At 40.7% G+C, this 17,778-nt stretch overlaps 1 protein-coding gene across 1 annotated transcript in view; it reads right to left on the reverse strand.

The window, feature by feature from the left end:
- Nucleotides 1-17,778, reverse strand: part of gyg2 (glycogenin 2) — a gene marked incomplete at its 3' end in the record, with an annotated part of 41,750 nt that overhangs the window by 12,850 nt on the left and 11,122 nt on the right. The gene's annotated exons all lie outside the window — the stretch shown is intronic.

Below are 17,778 nucleotides of genomic sequence, written 5' to 3' on the forward strand. Positions count from 1 at the left end.
GATGCCTGCTTATCTGGATACCTGCCTGCTAACTTGTTAACCCATCTGACTGTAAGCCTATTATTTCCATCATTAATGTACCTTCATTGCATCTACCTGGTTTCATGTGAGTCTGCATTTGGGTCCTCCCTGCCTGTGCCGTGAAAGTACGAAATGACCAAAACATGGACCCGGCAGATCAACTCGTTCATAGCCTGCCATTTACCTGGGAGGACTTTGACGTGTCTAAGGACAAGTTTCTTGGCGATGTATATGGGTTCATAAAAAACGTTGACTGTTCTCTGGAGGCATGATCCTAACCTTGCCAGGCAGACAGCCTTTTTCAGGTGGAAATTCCATTCCAGGCCTGATACATATGCTGTTTTTCCTTAGCTTGTCAGCTCAGTCACCTGTCCAGTCAAGCATAATGCCTTTCAGCTAGCATCGGGCATGCTAGCCCTCCAACCGGTTTCCCAGCTTGTCTCCAGCCTGTATCTCGGCCGGCTAGCCTCCAGCCGGCATCCCAGTCAGCTAGCCTCTGGTCTGCACTTTAACCTGCAGACCAGCCTGCTACCTGCAGCGTGCTAGCATTTATCGTTCTCTCCAGCTCAGGCAACTGAGCCTGCAGCCTCCTGCTCCTGAGCCAACTAAGTACATGCATGTTCCTGCTCCCAAGTCCTCCCAGTTGCCCAGCACCATAGAGCTGGGGTACCTAGAGCTGGGGTACCCTGGCCTCGTCTGTTCCTGAGTCGACCAACACCAAGCCTGCTCCTGAGCTGGCCATCCTGGCCGACATCAAACCTATTCCTGAATTGGCCTGACGTCAAGCCTGCTACTGGTCCCCAGTCAGTGGGCCGGCCAACATCTGTTCTTGCATCGAAGGTCCTAACCGACGCAAAACCTGTTTCTGAGTCCGCCGAAGTCCAGCCTTCTCCTGATCTCCCATCTGCAGTCCAGCAAAAACCAGCTCCTGATCTCCAGCGGCTTCCATTCTGCCCTGACCTGTAGCTGCTACAGTTATTACCATCATTAAAGTACCTTCATTGCATCTACCTGCTTTCGTTTGAGTGTCAGGGTTTGGGCCCTCCCTGCCTGTGCCATTACATTATTTGACCAATCATGGCAGTACTCATGGTATGTAAATAGACCCGTCAGGTTGAGAATGTCTGTCAAGACCCAAAAAAATTGATCGACAACGGATCAGACACGGATCAACTTTCCTGCTACATCAATAGAAGTAAGTACAATGTAAGCAACATAAGGAATGATGTTCCATTTTTTTATTGTTGTTTTCCTCTCTGCCATTACCCCCTCTGTTTTCACAGGTAGTCTGTCCCTCCCACTGCCACAGTAAATCACAGATTAATCTTGGAGGACTACTGATGTAGCACTCTTCTCGTGTATGAAAGTAACACCTGTGATTGTCTCAGCAATGAGAATTTGGATGGACAAGAGCATATCGACCAGCCAATTGACCAGTCGAGTACAGCCATAGTGACAACATATCATTTAAGTTTGTCAAACTAATGCAGTTAGAATTTCATATTTGGTATATCTTGCATCTCAATAGATGAGTTTGACGTAGGAATTGAAGCATAAATGTAATACAAAAGTTATTTGCCCAACATTTTTTCTATGAAACATTTTAGTCAGAGATTAAGGGGGGCAATGACAGCATTTTTATATACTGATTTTTATATACTAATTATGTAATTTTCAATCTAATGTACGTATAGTAAACACCTTAAGTATGCTATGAGAACATAGGCTTTGACATAGCCATGTAACTCTTTAGAATAAGTCTCTCTCCCTTCCCTTGTTTCTGGGTTGCAATTGCTAAGCAAGGAATCTTAATGCGTAATTAGATTCCGGTTTTCACCTGCATCTCATGCAGCAATCATATTTAGGAGAAAAATGATTGATGTGGCTAGCTCACCAAGCTAACTTCACAACACTTCCAATCATCTCCCCAATGGGAAAACGATGCACGCACTTTTCTTTGCTTTTAGCTAAATTGAGCATTCAAGTTAGCCTGACATGGTTTGAAAGCTACTGCTGTAAACTAAATTGCAGACTGGAGTAGGCTATGCCACCCAAATCTGTATTAATCAGAGTTGAAAAGTAGCTCAAAATTGTAGCATAGCAAAGCTAATGCGAACCATTTCATTTAAGTAGATGGAAGATGTTAAAACACTTAGCTTCTTATTCCTGGAAGTATAGTTAAATAAAAAAAATGGAAATGGAAAATGCTAATGATTAGCGCCATACTCTGGGAAGCGTACTTAAATAAGAAAGACTTGGGTGGTCTAAACTAGTTTGTTAGTCAGGTAGTCAAACTTTCTAACCAGGTAGGGTCAATTTGATTGATTTTGTAGTTTATTCCATGGCAGCAAAACATTTTAGTCAGTGACAGGAAAATGGTACTTGAGCTGAGAGGAGCCATCAACCCAGAGTCATATGATCATGCCCCAAAGAAAATCCTGAGAAAAATTACTTGTTTTTGAACTAGTACTAATAGTTATGAACATTTATTTTCACTCAAATTTTTGTGGATGCTTAATGAGAGACTCAACTTCATCGTATAAATTTTTTAAAATTTCAAGCCAAAGTTCCAGTGGCTTTAAACATCTTAAATATCTGATGCCTTTGTCTCCTTATAGTTCTGAAAATGGTATATTTTACAAAGATTTGCCTCTCTCTATTTTTGTGTCTGTCAGTGTGTCTCTCTTTCTCTACTCTCTCACAATCCAACCTGAACCAGGAGGCCAAGTGTGGAGTGCAGACCTACTAGGAGGGGCCAGTTGATACTGCCAATCTGGGCACTGACAATACACTATCCCCTCAGTGTACAAATTTTGTCAAAACTCTCTGCTCAAAACTTCTCAAACTGCTCAAAACCTCAAACTCTCAAACCTTGTGAAACTGTAACAAACCCAAGTGCTTAACCACTGTCTAATCAAGTCAAACAAAACTGACGGTATGTCTGCTTCTAACTTGTTCATGCAGTCTGTGTCTGAAAAGCAGGTCCCTCAAACCATGTCCAAAGCTGTTGGTAAGCCAGTGACTGAATCCAAGATTGCAGGCAACCACCTAGATGGAATGCAGGCTGCATCATCAAATTCCCCTATGGAGAATTGTATTTCCAAATCAACTATGAAGCCTTTCTTACTTTGCTCATTCTCTCAAAATGAGTGTTTACATGATAATGCTGACAAACTGTGCATAGGTAACAGCTAAGCAGCACTTATGATGAATGAGTTGAAAAATGTACTGACTTGGATTGATGATGAAAATGCTGATGAGGATACGGTTCTTATTGAAGGGATTACGTTGTACACTGCTCTCAAAGACAGTGGTGAAATAAGTGGAAAAACCAGGTATCTATGAGTTGAAGAGTTGCCAAATGTATATGCAATGAAAGATGCACAGTTTAAAATAAATGTTGATCCAACTTTCAGTGGGATAGTTGATGTGTTTGATGAGACTGCTCATTCAGATATGAGTAATATAAATGTACCACTGCATATGGCTATTCAACGGGCCATTATTCTGTAGATCATGATGCTTTGTGACTTTGAGTAGTAACAAGTGTGGTTGTGACGCAAGGCCACCATTTTGCTGTGATTGATCCTCATAATCGCTACAGTCAGGGTCATATGGATGCAGAGACAGGTACTGCTGTAGTTGTTTATCACTCTGAGTACAGAGCAATGTAAGACCACTTGGAGAACCTTGCGAAACAGCCACCTCTTTATTATCGCATGTTTCAAGCCATGCCACTTGAGGATAGAGGAGTCAAGGTGATGTGAAGACATTGTGAAGTGCCAACCACCAGGGAAAACTCTGTTAAAAACAGCAATGCTAACAGAAACCACCAAGAAGCGAGGCCACTTTATAGTGCTGTGTTGAAAGGTAAATATAAGAGAACTGCCACGTGCAAAAAATTTTGCATGAAGATTTGACTAAAAATAAATGATGTGCCTAAGTAGTAACTTACTCTTAGGAGTAGGCAAGTGCAAGTAACCCAACAAATGCATTTGGAATGAACACTTCAAATGGCAATGACACCCATATGAAGACAGATATTGAAATAACCAATGTATCCATGATCCCTTACAAGCCGCTGAATGCTGTGACAAAGGGAAGACTTTGTTTAGAGATGGATGTGAGAGTTGAGAATACATAGCAGCCACAATATGGGGAAATATCAGCTATGGGAAGAGTCTGTGAAACGAAATCAGTTCAAGGTGATGGCAGTTGTTTCTTTTGAGCTTTATCCTATGCCATTTCAGGAAGTCCAACTGGACACATGAAACTCAACCGGGGAATTGTTGATCATCTTACAAGACAAGCAGCAGGATTCATAACAAGCAGGACAGTCCTCTATTCGAGACCACTTAAACAGTTCAAACATGCAATGCTCAGGTTCATTTGCAACACAGATTGAAATCTGAGCAACTGCTAAAATTCTACGGGTTGACATATACATGTGCAATGCAGACAGATGGAATTATTCCCCAAGTGTTCGTATACCAGGTAATCATCAAACAGATGACAGAAGTGGTAAGACTATTTACCTGAATCGTGAGAATCAATACGATATTGTTACATGTGTGAAGGATGCACATAATGAATCCACATGTGCATCATTTGATAAATATGGCACGATAAACACTGTCCAGATGGAAAGAGACCAAACACAGAACAACAGGCAGAGGAGTATCATGCAGACCACTGGTCAAGAAAGAGGCAACCGAAGGCTGTAGAGAAAACATGCAGCCAATGCAGAGAAGATTTGAGAGAAAATAAAAGCAAGATGTCAGAACTAAAGCTAAACATCTAGAAAGAGAGCGAGTAAAATATGCTACAAATGAGCAATACAGAAATTTAAAAAAATTTAAGTCATGGAAAATACCATAGTGAGTCTGAGTTTCAACACCCTGTGCATGAGCAAAGTAAGAAAAGATATGCAAATGAACCTGATCTGAAGAAAAAAATATGGGAAGCAACACTGCAGAAGTCTCACAAGGATGAGGCATTTAGAGATGCAGTGAAATATAAAAAACATATCAGTGCAAGATCCACAGTTTGGCATGGCAGGTTGAGGTGTCGTGTCTCTTCGTGATCTGTTTTCCCAAAAGATTGTTAGGTCTGCATTCTTGCTGTTTTCCTGCACTGCCTTTTATAGCGTCATTGGTGTTATATCTGTCTCTACTCTCTTGTGGCCAGCTTGTCTTCTGGGTGCACATACGGAATAATTTTTCCATTTTGAGCCTGTGCTTAATGCAGCTTTTCTTTCCTTTTAGGTAGGCTGGCTCAGATTTTTTTACCAACTTAATTCAGCTTCTACTATGCTTTCAGGCAGTGTAACTCTTCTTCCAGGTCTGTGGTTGGCTGATCGTGACTGAGCCACAGTGTTTGCAGCTCTCACCCTCTTGCTGTTTGTGAAGCTCTCTACTCTCAGGTACTTGTGGGCCAGGCTGTGTATCATGGTTGGTGGCTTTTTTTCAGTTCCTGGCCTCCCCTCCCCAGTAGGACTTCAGTCTTGTCTCTGGATTGGTCTGTTTGCTGCTTGAGCTTAGTTTTATATATATAAGTTTTTTTATAGGTTTATGGATATAGTTGGATAGTTTTGTTTTTTTTTAATTTGTTTTCCTAATAATGCAAGTAGGTGTTTTTCTTTTTTCTCCCCTTTTTGAAGTTGATCATTGGCGGATCAATTTATATGCTCTTATTTATTGTTTTACCTTAAGTTGCTGTTGGGTTTTCTACCTGGAAGATTTATTTTGGTTGTTCATCCTGTGTTTTCTTCTTTTGCTTTGTGATTATTATTCATAGGTTTTTTTTGTGTTTGTTTTTTTAGATATTGCTTATTTTTGGTTCCCCCATATTTGGTGTGTGGGTTTGTGTGTTCAATGTGTATATATATTGTTTTTAGCCACAGTTGACCATTGTGGTGATATTTTTCTAGCCTGATGATGCGTTGTAGTGGCCGGAGTTTAAAGCTTGTGTGATTGCCGCCTTGAACAGACACGTGGCCTTTGTATTAACCAGACACCAGCTTCATTTGTTTACCTCCCAGCACTGCATGATTCTCTGTTTTCTCTGTCTTGTTGAAACCCCTGGTGGTGTCCCTTCATGGATGCCTTTATTCAAGTGAACTCAGGGTGTCATTTTGATAGTTTGGTGTGCTCATGTATGATGTGAAGCATCAGGACGATTCCCACTCAGCTGGTCTCAGCTGCCACAGTAAGCCCCAGCCCTGCTCCTTGTTTGCTATAGCTCATTAGTAAGCTACCAGACCTATGGGGTATTGCGCAATAGTCAGCAAGCAGCTAATTCGTTATTGTGTGTTTGGTTTTTAATGTTCTATGTTTGCTAAGCAAATTTGTTAATCAAAGATATATATATTTTTCAGAATCACGTTTCTAGGCCTTAGTGTTTTCAAACCTGTGTGACCTTCTTGAGTGCTAGAGTTACTGAATCCCCTAACAATTTACTAGGGGTGAAAATCCCCTTCATGGCGTTGTTAACACAACAAACTACCACCTGCACCTTCCACATTCTGGTGCTGTTTTTGCAGGATATACACTTCTTAAAGGCAGAGATGTGAATTGTAGTTTTGTTTTTTTGTTGTTTTGTTGTTTTGTGCAGTATCATTGTGCGTTGCACTTTACACTACAAGCCACATTCACCCATTCACACACACATTCATACAGCTCTTTTTCTATCACTCAGACACTGATGAAACATCAGGGGCAAGTTGGGATTCTGTATCCTTCCCAAGGACACTGCGGACTGGAGGAGCCAAGAATCAAACTACCTATCTTCCATTAGTGGACGACTTGTTCTTCCTCCTGGACCACAGCTTATCACTTGCAGGGAGAGGCAAGATGGGGTATAAGTTTTCACACCAGTGCAGACTAAGGGGAGCCCAGGTTCTAGCTATCTTAATACATACATAACCCAGCAGCAAGCCAGGGGGCAGCCAGAAGGGCAGATGTTGCAGGAGTTTTCTTTAGCTTTAATGGAACAGCTAAAGCAGTGTGCAAGAGTTTGTGGAGCAAAGAGTGCCCTCCACAGGGAGTTAAAGTTTTTGCCGTGCCAAGCACACCGTTACCCTGTTGGAAGTACACTTGTAAGCCATTAAGTCAGAGAGGGAAGGATTTCCAGGGGACTTGAGGGATGTAGTTATTGTCTTCCATCAGTTTATTGCCTAGAGTATAACGTGCAGGGTAGCACGTCCCCCTCTCTGTGTCCATGGTGTCCACAGTCACTGAGAGCTTGTCTTTAGAGCAGTTTGGACCTTGGGGCCATGATTGCCTCCAGCCCTGTCATTGGTTACAGCTGCGGGCAGTTAATGGGCTTGCATCCCCATACATCAAAGAACCCTCCTGGTGCTGTATCTTCTGTCCCTGGAATTTTGGGGATGAATGTGATTTGCCAACGTTATCACAAACTTCCTGGGCACATGGCCCTTTCTCTTTGACTTGCCTTCTGTGTTGCAGGCTCCTGGTCCAGTCATCAGGGCCCCGCAGCAGTTCCACCAGTCTGCCGCTCAGGCTGTGAGAAACCCCACTAGTACCTTCAGGGCTCGAGTTTCACTGCGCATACCTGTAATGAAATTGGTTGTTTGCACTTGTCCTGAACAGTACTCCAATCAGTCCATGCTTTTTGATTCCCCACAACCTGGCCTGCCTTGTTCAGGTCGTCAGAGGTACAGCCTTCATTCCTGTTGTCAGTGTAAGGGTGTCAGACGTTCCTTTCTATCCACTTACCGGCCTTGTAGCTTTAAGTGGTGCAGAGGTTATCAGCCTAACCACAGGAGGTACTGAGGTGAGGCTGCCCCAGTACCTCCTGAGGCTGGCAGACCATGGCTGCTGTGTCCTCTCAAGTAGCCGCCAGCTCATTGCAGCGTAGGATAGAGGCAGTGGAGCAGACGGCGATGAGGTCCCTACTGCAGAAATAAAGCTCATTCTTTTCTGCCCATGATGGTGTTTTGGATGTACAAGCCTCATCTCGCAGGACATCCCTCTGCTTGATAATATTTCGGAATGGCAGAGGTAGAGGTGCATCCCTCCACGATTATGAGGCGGTGAAGGCCCACATCAATCAGCTTCATGAGGTCAGGTAATTAGGGAGAACAGTAGCCCCTAGGCCTTTCCTATTGTCTTGTCAGAAAGAAGGATCGAGCCTACACCTGTGTACAGACTACTGTCCCTTTAACAGCATGACTACGTAGGAGGCATCCCCCCTACATCAAATCGAGGAGAGCCTGGACACAATTTCTGGGCTCGCAGGTTTGCCACCATACATCTGGCTAGCGGGTATAACCAGGTTCCGGTTTGAGAACCTGATAAGCCCAAAACAGCTTTTTGCACACCTTTCAGCCTTTTTGGGTGGAATCAGATACCATTTGGGTTGTGTTATGCCCCGAGCACCTTTAAGCAATTGATGCATGTTTGGGTATCAGCAGTGTGAAACACTGCTTATTTATCTCAAATACATCATCGTGTTCTCCTCTTCAGTCTCCAAGCACCTGCAGCAACTGGAGGTTGTCCTTGGTCGGCTCCAAAAGGAGGGTCTGAAAGCAAAACTGGAAAAGTGTGCTTTCGTCCATCAACAAATCAGCTATTTGGGGCATGCCATCTCCAGCAAGGGAGTCTCTGCAGACCCAACAAAGACTGAGGTGCAGCCATGTGGCAGCTTCCCCCATATGTCAGAGCTGCACTAATTTTTAGGCCTTGCCAGGTACTACAGGTGCTCTGTAGAGGGGTTTTCAAGTTGGCAGGTTTTCTGCACAAGTTGGTTGTGTAGCTTGCAGGCACCAAGTCAAAGAGAGAGTCAGGACTCGTCCTGGGGGCTGCATGGACGCCTCAGTGCAAAGAGACTTTCAAGGCCTTAAAGGGAGACTTTTAACACCCTTTCATTTATGAGACAATGTAAGCCATAGGAGACGAAAGGTTGTTTGGGTGGTGAAGCTTGGCTGATGTACTGACATCCTGCAGAAAGCATATTGTGTCATTTCCTGTTGCTGCCGTTTCTGTGTTACTGGTAGCAAGTTTTGCTGCTCTGCCTCTACCCTGTTAATTTTGCTTTTTTTTTTTTATACATGGCTTCTCACTCTCCCTCTTACTCTCCTGCTCACTCTTGCTTGGTCTGTCTTATGTTTAGTTACAACTCTGCCTCCTTTAGAGATAATGGTATATGTAATAAATGTAAATGTTTATTTTTGCAGTGATTGAGGTGAGGCTCAGTGAATTGTAAGCATGGCTCGGCAGCTATTAGACAGCCCCCAGTAGCCGGTGTGACCCAACCCAATGTAGCTCCTACATTTCCCCGACATCTCCCAAGCAGCTGGGAAGCCAAGGTGGCTCGTGACAGTCCATAACAAGAAGTTTAGCCCTAAGAAGAAGCCCATGGTTCCCAAACAACAACTTCACATTTTCAAATAGACACACATACCCGCTAAGAAACCAACTCTGGTTATTGGCAGCTTTATCATGAGAAACATTAGCGACACCTAACACCATAGTTAAATGTATTCCTGGGGCCAGAGCTTGCAATGTTGAATCCTATTTAAAACTGCTGGCTAAGGATAAATGTAAATATAGTAATATTGTTATTCACATTGGCAGTAACACACACAATTACAACAAAACCCACCAAAACCCTGTAGAAACCTGGTCTGCTCCCAACCACCTAAATTAATTGACTCAACAATAAACAGAAGAGGAGTTCTACATAAAAACCCAATCAAAATTATGACCACCACTGCAAAGGTACAACAAAATAAGAGAACTAAGTGTGGACTCTCAAACATCTAAAACTGTATTAGTAAACAATCTAATATCACATAATATTGATTTATTTTGTCTTACTCAAACATGGCTGTGTCATGATGAATATGTTAGCTTAAATGAAATCACTCCCCCCAATTCACATTAAGAGGAGGTGAACTTTAAATTAATTATAGTAGGTGATTTTAATATTCATGTGGACATTGATAATGATAGTATTAGCACTGTGTTTATCTCATTATTAGAAGCGATTGACTTCGCTCAGAGTGTAAATGAACCCACACACTGTTTTCACCACACCTTTGACCTTGTTCTGACTTATGGCACTGAAATTGAACATTCAATAGTCTCTTTTAGTCCGCTCCCATCAGTCCATTATTTAAAAACTTTTGAATTCCTATTACTGATATTCCTGTGGCTAAATTTAAGAAAGTAATTTCATCAGCAATTAATTCACCGCCATGTTTTAATATAACAGAAGACTCCTATGCTAACTTTACTACCTCCCAAATAGGTCATCTTGTTGATAGTGCTGCAGGCTCAATCTTATTAAACTCTATTGCCCCTCTAAAAAAGTAGAGAATAAAACAAAAGAGGTTAACTCCATGGTTTAATTCCCAAACCCATATATTAAAGCAAACCACGGGAAAACTTGGAAGCATATGGCGTTCCTACCAAACTGGAAGAATCGCTCTTAGCCTTGCAAGATAGTCTTAAAACCTATACGAATGCCCTCTGTGATGCCAGAGTAGCCATCTTTAATTAATGGAAATAAAAACAACCCTTGGGTTCTTTTCAGCTCTGGAGCCAGCCTGGCAGAGAGTCATAGCTCTATTGATCAATGTTTTCCTATAGCTCTCAGTAGTGATAACTTCACGAGCTTCTATTAGAGCCACTATTAGTAACAAAATTCTTCACCTCCTGCCCTAAACCAGCACCGGTTTATCTTCAAACACAGGAACCTTAGAAATAGCTGTAAAACCTGATAAATATTTAGACTGTTTTTCTCCCATCAACCTTCACCAAATAACTTCAACAATTTCTTCATCTCAGCCATCAACCTGTCTCTTAGACCCCATCCCAACTAGGATACTTAAAGAAGTTTTACCATTAGTTAGCAGTTCTATACTAGATACAATCAATTTGTCTTTATAACAGGCTATGTACTGCAGTCCTTTTCAGTAAGGATTTAGATGTGCATCATAGCACAGAGTCAGCACTGGTGAAAGTTACAAATGATCTTTTAATTGCATTAGACAAAGGACTTGTTTTCATACTTGTCTTGTTAGATCTTAGTGCTAGTTGACACTATTGACCACCACATCCTATTACAAAGACTGGGACATTTAATTGGCATTAAATGAATCGATCAAAGATGGTTTCAATCCTATGTATCAGATCGATTTCAGTTTGTGCATGTTAATGATAAATTCTCCATATACTCAAAAGGTAGTCACGGAGTTCCACAAGGTTCTATGCTTGGACCAATGCTATTCACCTTATACATGCTTTCTTTAGGCAATATTATTAGGAAACACTCCATAAACTTCCCTACTTATGCAGATGATACCCAATTCTATTGTCAATGAAGTCATTTAGCTAAACTTCAAGCATGCCTTAAGGACATAAAGACCTGGATGACCAGCAACTTTCTGCTTATAAACTCAGACAAAACTGAAGTTATTGTAGTGGGCCCCCAACACCTCAGAAACACAATATCTAATGATATAGTTAGTCTAGATTGCATTGCCCTGGCACCTCCTCCTGTTGCTTTCTGTAGGTATGTCTGCCTCTGGAGATGGAGAGTCTGGATATGTTACTGCGACCATCTACTGCCCCCATGATCCTGCTCAACACCCACTGCTTCAATTATTATTATTATTATTATTATCCCCATTTTCCCCAGTACGTTAGTCACATGGACAATGGAGCCAATGAAACTCCAGGGCCTGTGCTTAGTGCTCAGTCTGTTCTCTTCAGGCCTTGGTGTTAGCCCTCTATGTTATTCTTCCTTCTTAGCCATCGTTGAGGCAACGATGCATAATGCACAACAGTTTTTTTGTGTGTTTAATTTTTAGATATTGCTTATTTGGTTTCCTCCATGTTTGGTTAACTGCATGTATGTGAGTGTGTGTATTCAATGTACATTTCCCCCCCCTGGTCGTGGTGTCCCTTCATTGATCCCTTTATTGCAGTGCATTCAGGGTGTCATTTGGATGGTGCTGTGTTTGTACACATGTGGTGTGTAGCAACAGGAACCATTCCCCCTCAGTTGGTCACTGCTGCTGCTGTAAGCTCCAGTCCTATTCCTTACTATGCCTAATTAGTAGGCTAACAGGCCTATAGGGTATTGTGCAATAGTCAGCAAACACCTAATTTATTGTAGTGGGTGTGTTTGGTTTTAATGTTCTATGTTTGCTCAAATCTGTAGTTTTTTTTTCATTAAATAAGCAAATTTGTTAATAATATACACCCCCCCTCGCTCCTGCCACACAAGTTAAAAGGCATAGGACTTCATCAGACTTATAACTTTGAGAAAAGGGAGGACAGAATTTTGTGCAAGGACCAACTGTGTGTGTGGCATCCAATCTATCACGTGATGAGCATTTTGCCAAGAGATGAAGTTAGGATAAAATAGTGAGGATGAAGCTGAAACGTAAACTGAGCTACAAAGGAAATTATCAAGACATGCATGTGGAGACTAGAAAAATCAAAAATGGCCTGAATTATTTAATACTCATTAAGAGTTACTAGATCATAATTTTTATGGGGTTTTATCTATTGCCCTAGAAGAAGACAAGACTTGTCTGATTCCAAAAATTGACCCAAATGTTTTCCAGTCTTATTCCCAAAAGAGCACCTAATTTCATGATGAGCACCCAGTAAGAATAACTCTTAAAATATTTCAATAAACAAATCCTTGAAGCAGATGGGCGTTTTAGCCAAAACACTAATTACTTATTCTATGCGCAATATGATTTGGAACTGCGCAATACATGTCAAATGCATTGAGAAAACGGAAAGAAAAAGATTTGATGTAAGATGTAGCAAGTGAAGCTTTGAAAAAATTCTGCATTTTGACAAAGGCTACAAATTCCTTACTTCTATCAGAGGTACACCTCCATTTTGGCAATCAGTACAGAAATATTTGTTTGCAAGGATAAGGCAGCTTGGTAGTCCTACATGGTTCTGTTCATTTAGCTCTGTTGACTTGAGATGGCCTGAAATCAAAAAAGGGACATTGGAAGACTTTTGGGCAAAAAATTGTACATTATTAAAACTCAATCCAGTGACAGCAGCCAGAATGTTTGACTTTTGATGGCAATACTTTTTAAAAGATGTTCTACAAAGCCCTGCCGCACCAATAGGCAAGATCACAGATTGTTTATATTGTGTTGAGTTTCAAATGTGTAGGACACCCCAGATCACATGCATTATTTTTGGTTGATGAAACACCAAAAATAGACAAAGACTCTGATACGAGTGTTTTAAAATTTTGTGATAAATATGTCACATGTCAAATGCTGTCTGATCCAGAACTGTTGGAATTAAATGATGTGCAAAAACACGATGAATACCACACTACACTCCTGTGGTAAGAAAAGGAAAAGAACAAGAAGAAAGAAGCAATAAATTGCAGATTCAACTTTCTGAGACTAGTCTCAGAGCACACACTTGTCACCACACCAGGTATTGCTACAGACCTCTTGAAAAACCACTAGACATCAACCTTGTCGATATGACAGCTAAAAAGGTCTAGAAAATGTTTGAAAAATCAAGTGTCCTATCAAATCAGGAAGAAAAGTTTCACTCAATAATTATTTCAAGATTTTAACAGTTGCAAAGAATCTTTCAGGAAGCAAATTCTATGCTTAACAAGAACAAGAATTGTACTACAACAGAAACCACAAGATGTTTGGATAAACCAGTACAATCCTGATCTGTTGTGCTGCTGGCAGGCAAAAATGGACATTCAATTAGTTGCCAATGCATATTCATGTTTGGTGTATATTATTTCATTTGTCCTGAAAAGTGATTGTGAAATCGGACTGCTGCTTGATAAGGCTCAAAGGGAGGCCATGAATGGAAATGTACAAGCCAAGCAGTCAATGGAAAAAACTAGTGGTCTCCTTGCAAAGCCGACAAGTTTCAACAGAAGAATGTTGTTACAAATTAACCCGCCTACCACTTTACTTCACGTGGAAACCAGTTCATACCAACTGGTGGACATCCTGTCACAATGAGTGTACCCAAAATTCAACTTAAACAACAACATGACTGCAATAAGACAGATGACAAGCATATAAAGATGAAAAATGTGGTGGACCGATAAGAGAACAGACCAGACACACAACCCTTTATGAAGTTGTGCCTTGCAAAATTTGCCTCCGAGAACACGCTTCTTGCTAAATCACAAATCCCCTAAAGAGATAAGAGTAAGGTGATTCAATTGAAATATAACATTGGCTTTATTAGCAAAAGAACTAATGAAGAGAAACCTGTTGTGATCCGCTATGCTAGATTCTGACCAGTGAAACACTCTGAAGCCTACTATCACAGCATACTATTTCTGTCCCTTTATTTGGACTGCCAACTGGTACTTGCTCCATTTGAAGACCTTTATTACTATGGTGCTGTGCACAATGAGAACAACACATGGAAAATGTAAAATCTGTAGTGGATGGAAACTGGCCGCTGTTTGAGAAAGAAGTTAAAAAAATAGACGACGTTGAAAAAATGGTACAAGCCAATGGAAGATGCTTGGGCACAGATTTGTCCACAAGCAGGTCTAGAATGACTGGAATGTCAAACATTCAAATAAGACACAAATTAAACATATGATCCAGAGATGATAATATCCCAGACCTGCAACCAAAAAAAAAAAGATCTGTTTACACAACAGAGGCTAATACAACATAAATGACAGGAGCAGATGCTTTGGAGTTGTTACAATCTTTAAATGAGGAACAGTATGCAATTTTTTGTAAAATTCTACAACGGGGAAAGTCAATGGTGAGAATCCTCAGCTCTTCAAAGTACTCATTACAGGCAGAGCAGGAACAGGCAAAAGCCATTTGATCAAAGTCATTTATTATGAGTCAACTAGAATTCTCAAAAAACTTCATCCGGATCAACCAAATGCATTTACTTTAGTACTAACAGCCCCAACAGCTGCCTACAACATAAATGCAAGTACTATACACAACATATTTTCAATAGAAACAGATTTTTCTCTACCAATCAAAGAATTAAAAGAAGAAAAAAATATCTCCTTACATTCAAAACTAGGAAACCTACAAATCTCGATCATAGATGAAATATCCATGGTTGATCGCAGACTTTTAGCATACATACACTGCAGATTGATACAAATCAAGCAACCAGGTGACACACTGTAATGGCCAAAATTTGTATTCTCGCAGTTGGAGAATATTATCAGTTGCCGCCAGTGAAAAGACCTGCTTTGTTTGAACAAAGGCACTTTAGTTGATCATCTATACATCCAAGACATTACTAATATTCTTTTTGATATGCTTCCAGTATATTACAGCTATCATGACCTGGTACATATTGTACTTCTGTAGCCTTTCCTTCCACCACTGTTAATCATGTCATCAACATTTTCATCTCTATGGAACTTTACTTACCACAATAATGGCCCACTACTGTCTCACTCACAAACACACACCCCATACACACACCATACACACACAAAATTCCTTCAACCATCACATTTCCAGTAAGGCAACATCCAAAATCAGCCCAGCAACTAGACTTCTTGGCCCCTTAAAAGGTAAACCTCAAGCTGTTCTGTTATCACATCTTATATATTTGTCTGACTGACTTTTATTTGGTATACTACAGTTGACTTCTTTGGTCTGCACACAATCCTGCATTCATTCTTACTGCACTAACACGACTCTTCATTACACACATTTCTGATTTAGACCTCTACCACTTCTTACTGCACCACAGTATTACCATTCAAAATCATCATCTAACTTCTGCTTGTCCTTGTCAGATGCCCTTACCTACCCTGATGTGTGTGAAAACAGGGGCCTTCACCTGTTGAGAAACATCCACAATCCCCTATCAAAAGCCTTGGAAACTACCCTTATTTTAACACCATATCCTAGACCAAAGAGTAATACAAAACTGTTGTTGTCCTCAATAGCCATTACCACAACAATTTATAGACCATACAAATAAGTAAGCAACTCCCTTTACCACACTCACCACAACCACAACCATTTCATCTTAATTATTTCCTTTCCATTTCTTAATTCTCTGTCCATATACCTCAAACTGTTACCACTAATTACACTCATGCTTGTTGCTATTAGGTGTCCAGTGACAATCTCCAAATCAACCTAGAAACCTTCTTGGCAGACTGAAAATGATATACTCAGCAACACCTCCATATCACTACTTCCAGCACTTCAGGTCTCCTGCTGCACTACTTCATTGGACATACAGCATTTTGGCCGGGCAAAAATACCAGATTACCCCTGCAACTATCAAAAAGTAGGCCATCACACATCTACCACATACATGCCCCTATACATTCTACTAACCTTTTCATGAACACATTATCACTTATTATCTCCACACACTGTCCCTTTTTCTGCACCTTGCCACAATCACTAATTCCACCTGCGTTTTCTCATATGCTCCAGACTTACCCAAGTCACTATTACACCATTGATGTACAGAACACATGTAACATCAGGACTGTGGGCAAATATTTAGGGATACTACTGGACACATGATTACACCGTTGTTGACACCACTGCCTGTATGGACCTGTCTGCCTGGAGAAACATCACATTGACTCGTAACAGGTAAACATCTGCAGCTATCCATCCATAACCTGATGTATATGACCATCTTGTGACACACTGTCATCATCAACAATCACAAGCCCACCTGCACTAAACCTTTCATCCCCTATTCTTGACAGCATTGAGGTGACAGCAGGTGAAACAATTGGTGGTGGCATCACCTGTCACCATACAGGCCCTTGTAACCAACAACTTCAAACACCTGTACATTCTCTTGCTATGGGTGTATGGACATTGTCATCTCCTTTCAGCAGTGAGGGCAGTATTGTATTGGTGCTAGTCTATACGCTATACTCTGCTAGTCTATACTGAAAAACAAAAACATATATTATTATATTAATTCAGATTAATATTGGTGATTCAGTTGGATTATAAATGACAGTGATTGCACAATATTCTTTTGTACTTACGTACTCATATCAATGGTGCTCCACAATTAAAATATTTACGTTAGGGCTATTTAGTCCTTAGAATTTTGAGATACCATTATTAATGACATACATGAAAAATAAGATTTTACACACCAATGAAAGCCCAAGTTAGAGGTCAGTACAATATTCAAACTTATTGATTTATGTATTCTCCATTCACTGATCATGCATATCCTCTAGTATAATAATAGTTTCACAATATGATTTGTACGAGGTCCTAAATTATTATACTGACAAATTTGGGCAACAGTTTCAATAATTTTACAATAGTACAGCCTAAAGTGCGAGCCAGACTCCCTCTGTTGTAACTGGTACTTGACCTGACTCACCAGTTTGCAACCCTTCTGATTTTTGTCCATTTGCATACTGTTACTGTTTATTGGATTCACACTCTATCAACGCCAAATTCGGTATATAGTCATATGTGCCTGAGATACACAATTCTATTATAAATGGCCACGATTAATCAAATAACATCTCAAAAGGCAGGGCTTAGCAGGAAATTGGCCATAACTCAAGTGTTCTTAGAGCAATCCTGATCAAACTCAGTGGGGACATCCAGCACTGTATACTGAACATATACACCAATACGTCTAATACTTTAGTTATACACTTGTGACGATAACAATAAATTAAACATACCCCACAACCTGGATCAAGTGTAGCTGAAACAGAGCCATAAAACAGCTTAGCATCATCCAAGTACCGTCCATTGCATTGCATTCC

Source organism: Xiphias gladius, unplaced genomic scaffold (genome assembly GCF_016859285.1).
Source record: "Xiphias gladius isolate SHS-SW01 ecotype Sanya breed wild unplaced genomic scaffold, ASM1685928v1 HiC_scaffold_1477, whole genome shotgun sequence".
Classification (NCBI taxonomy): Eukaryota; Metazoa; Chordata; class Actinopteri; order Istiophoriformes; family Xiphiidae; genus Xiphias; species Xiphias gladius.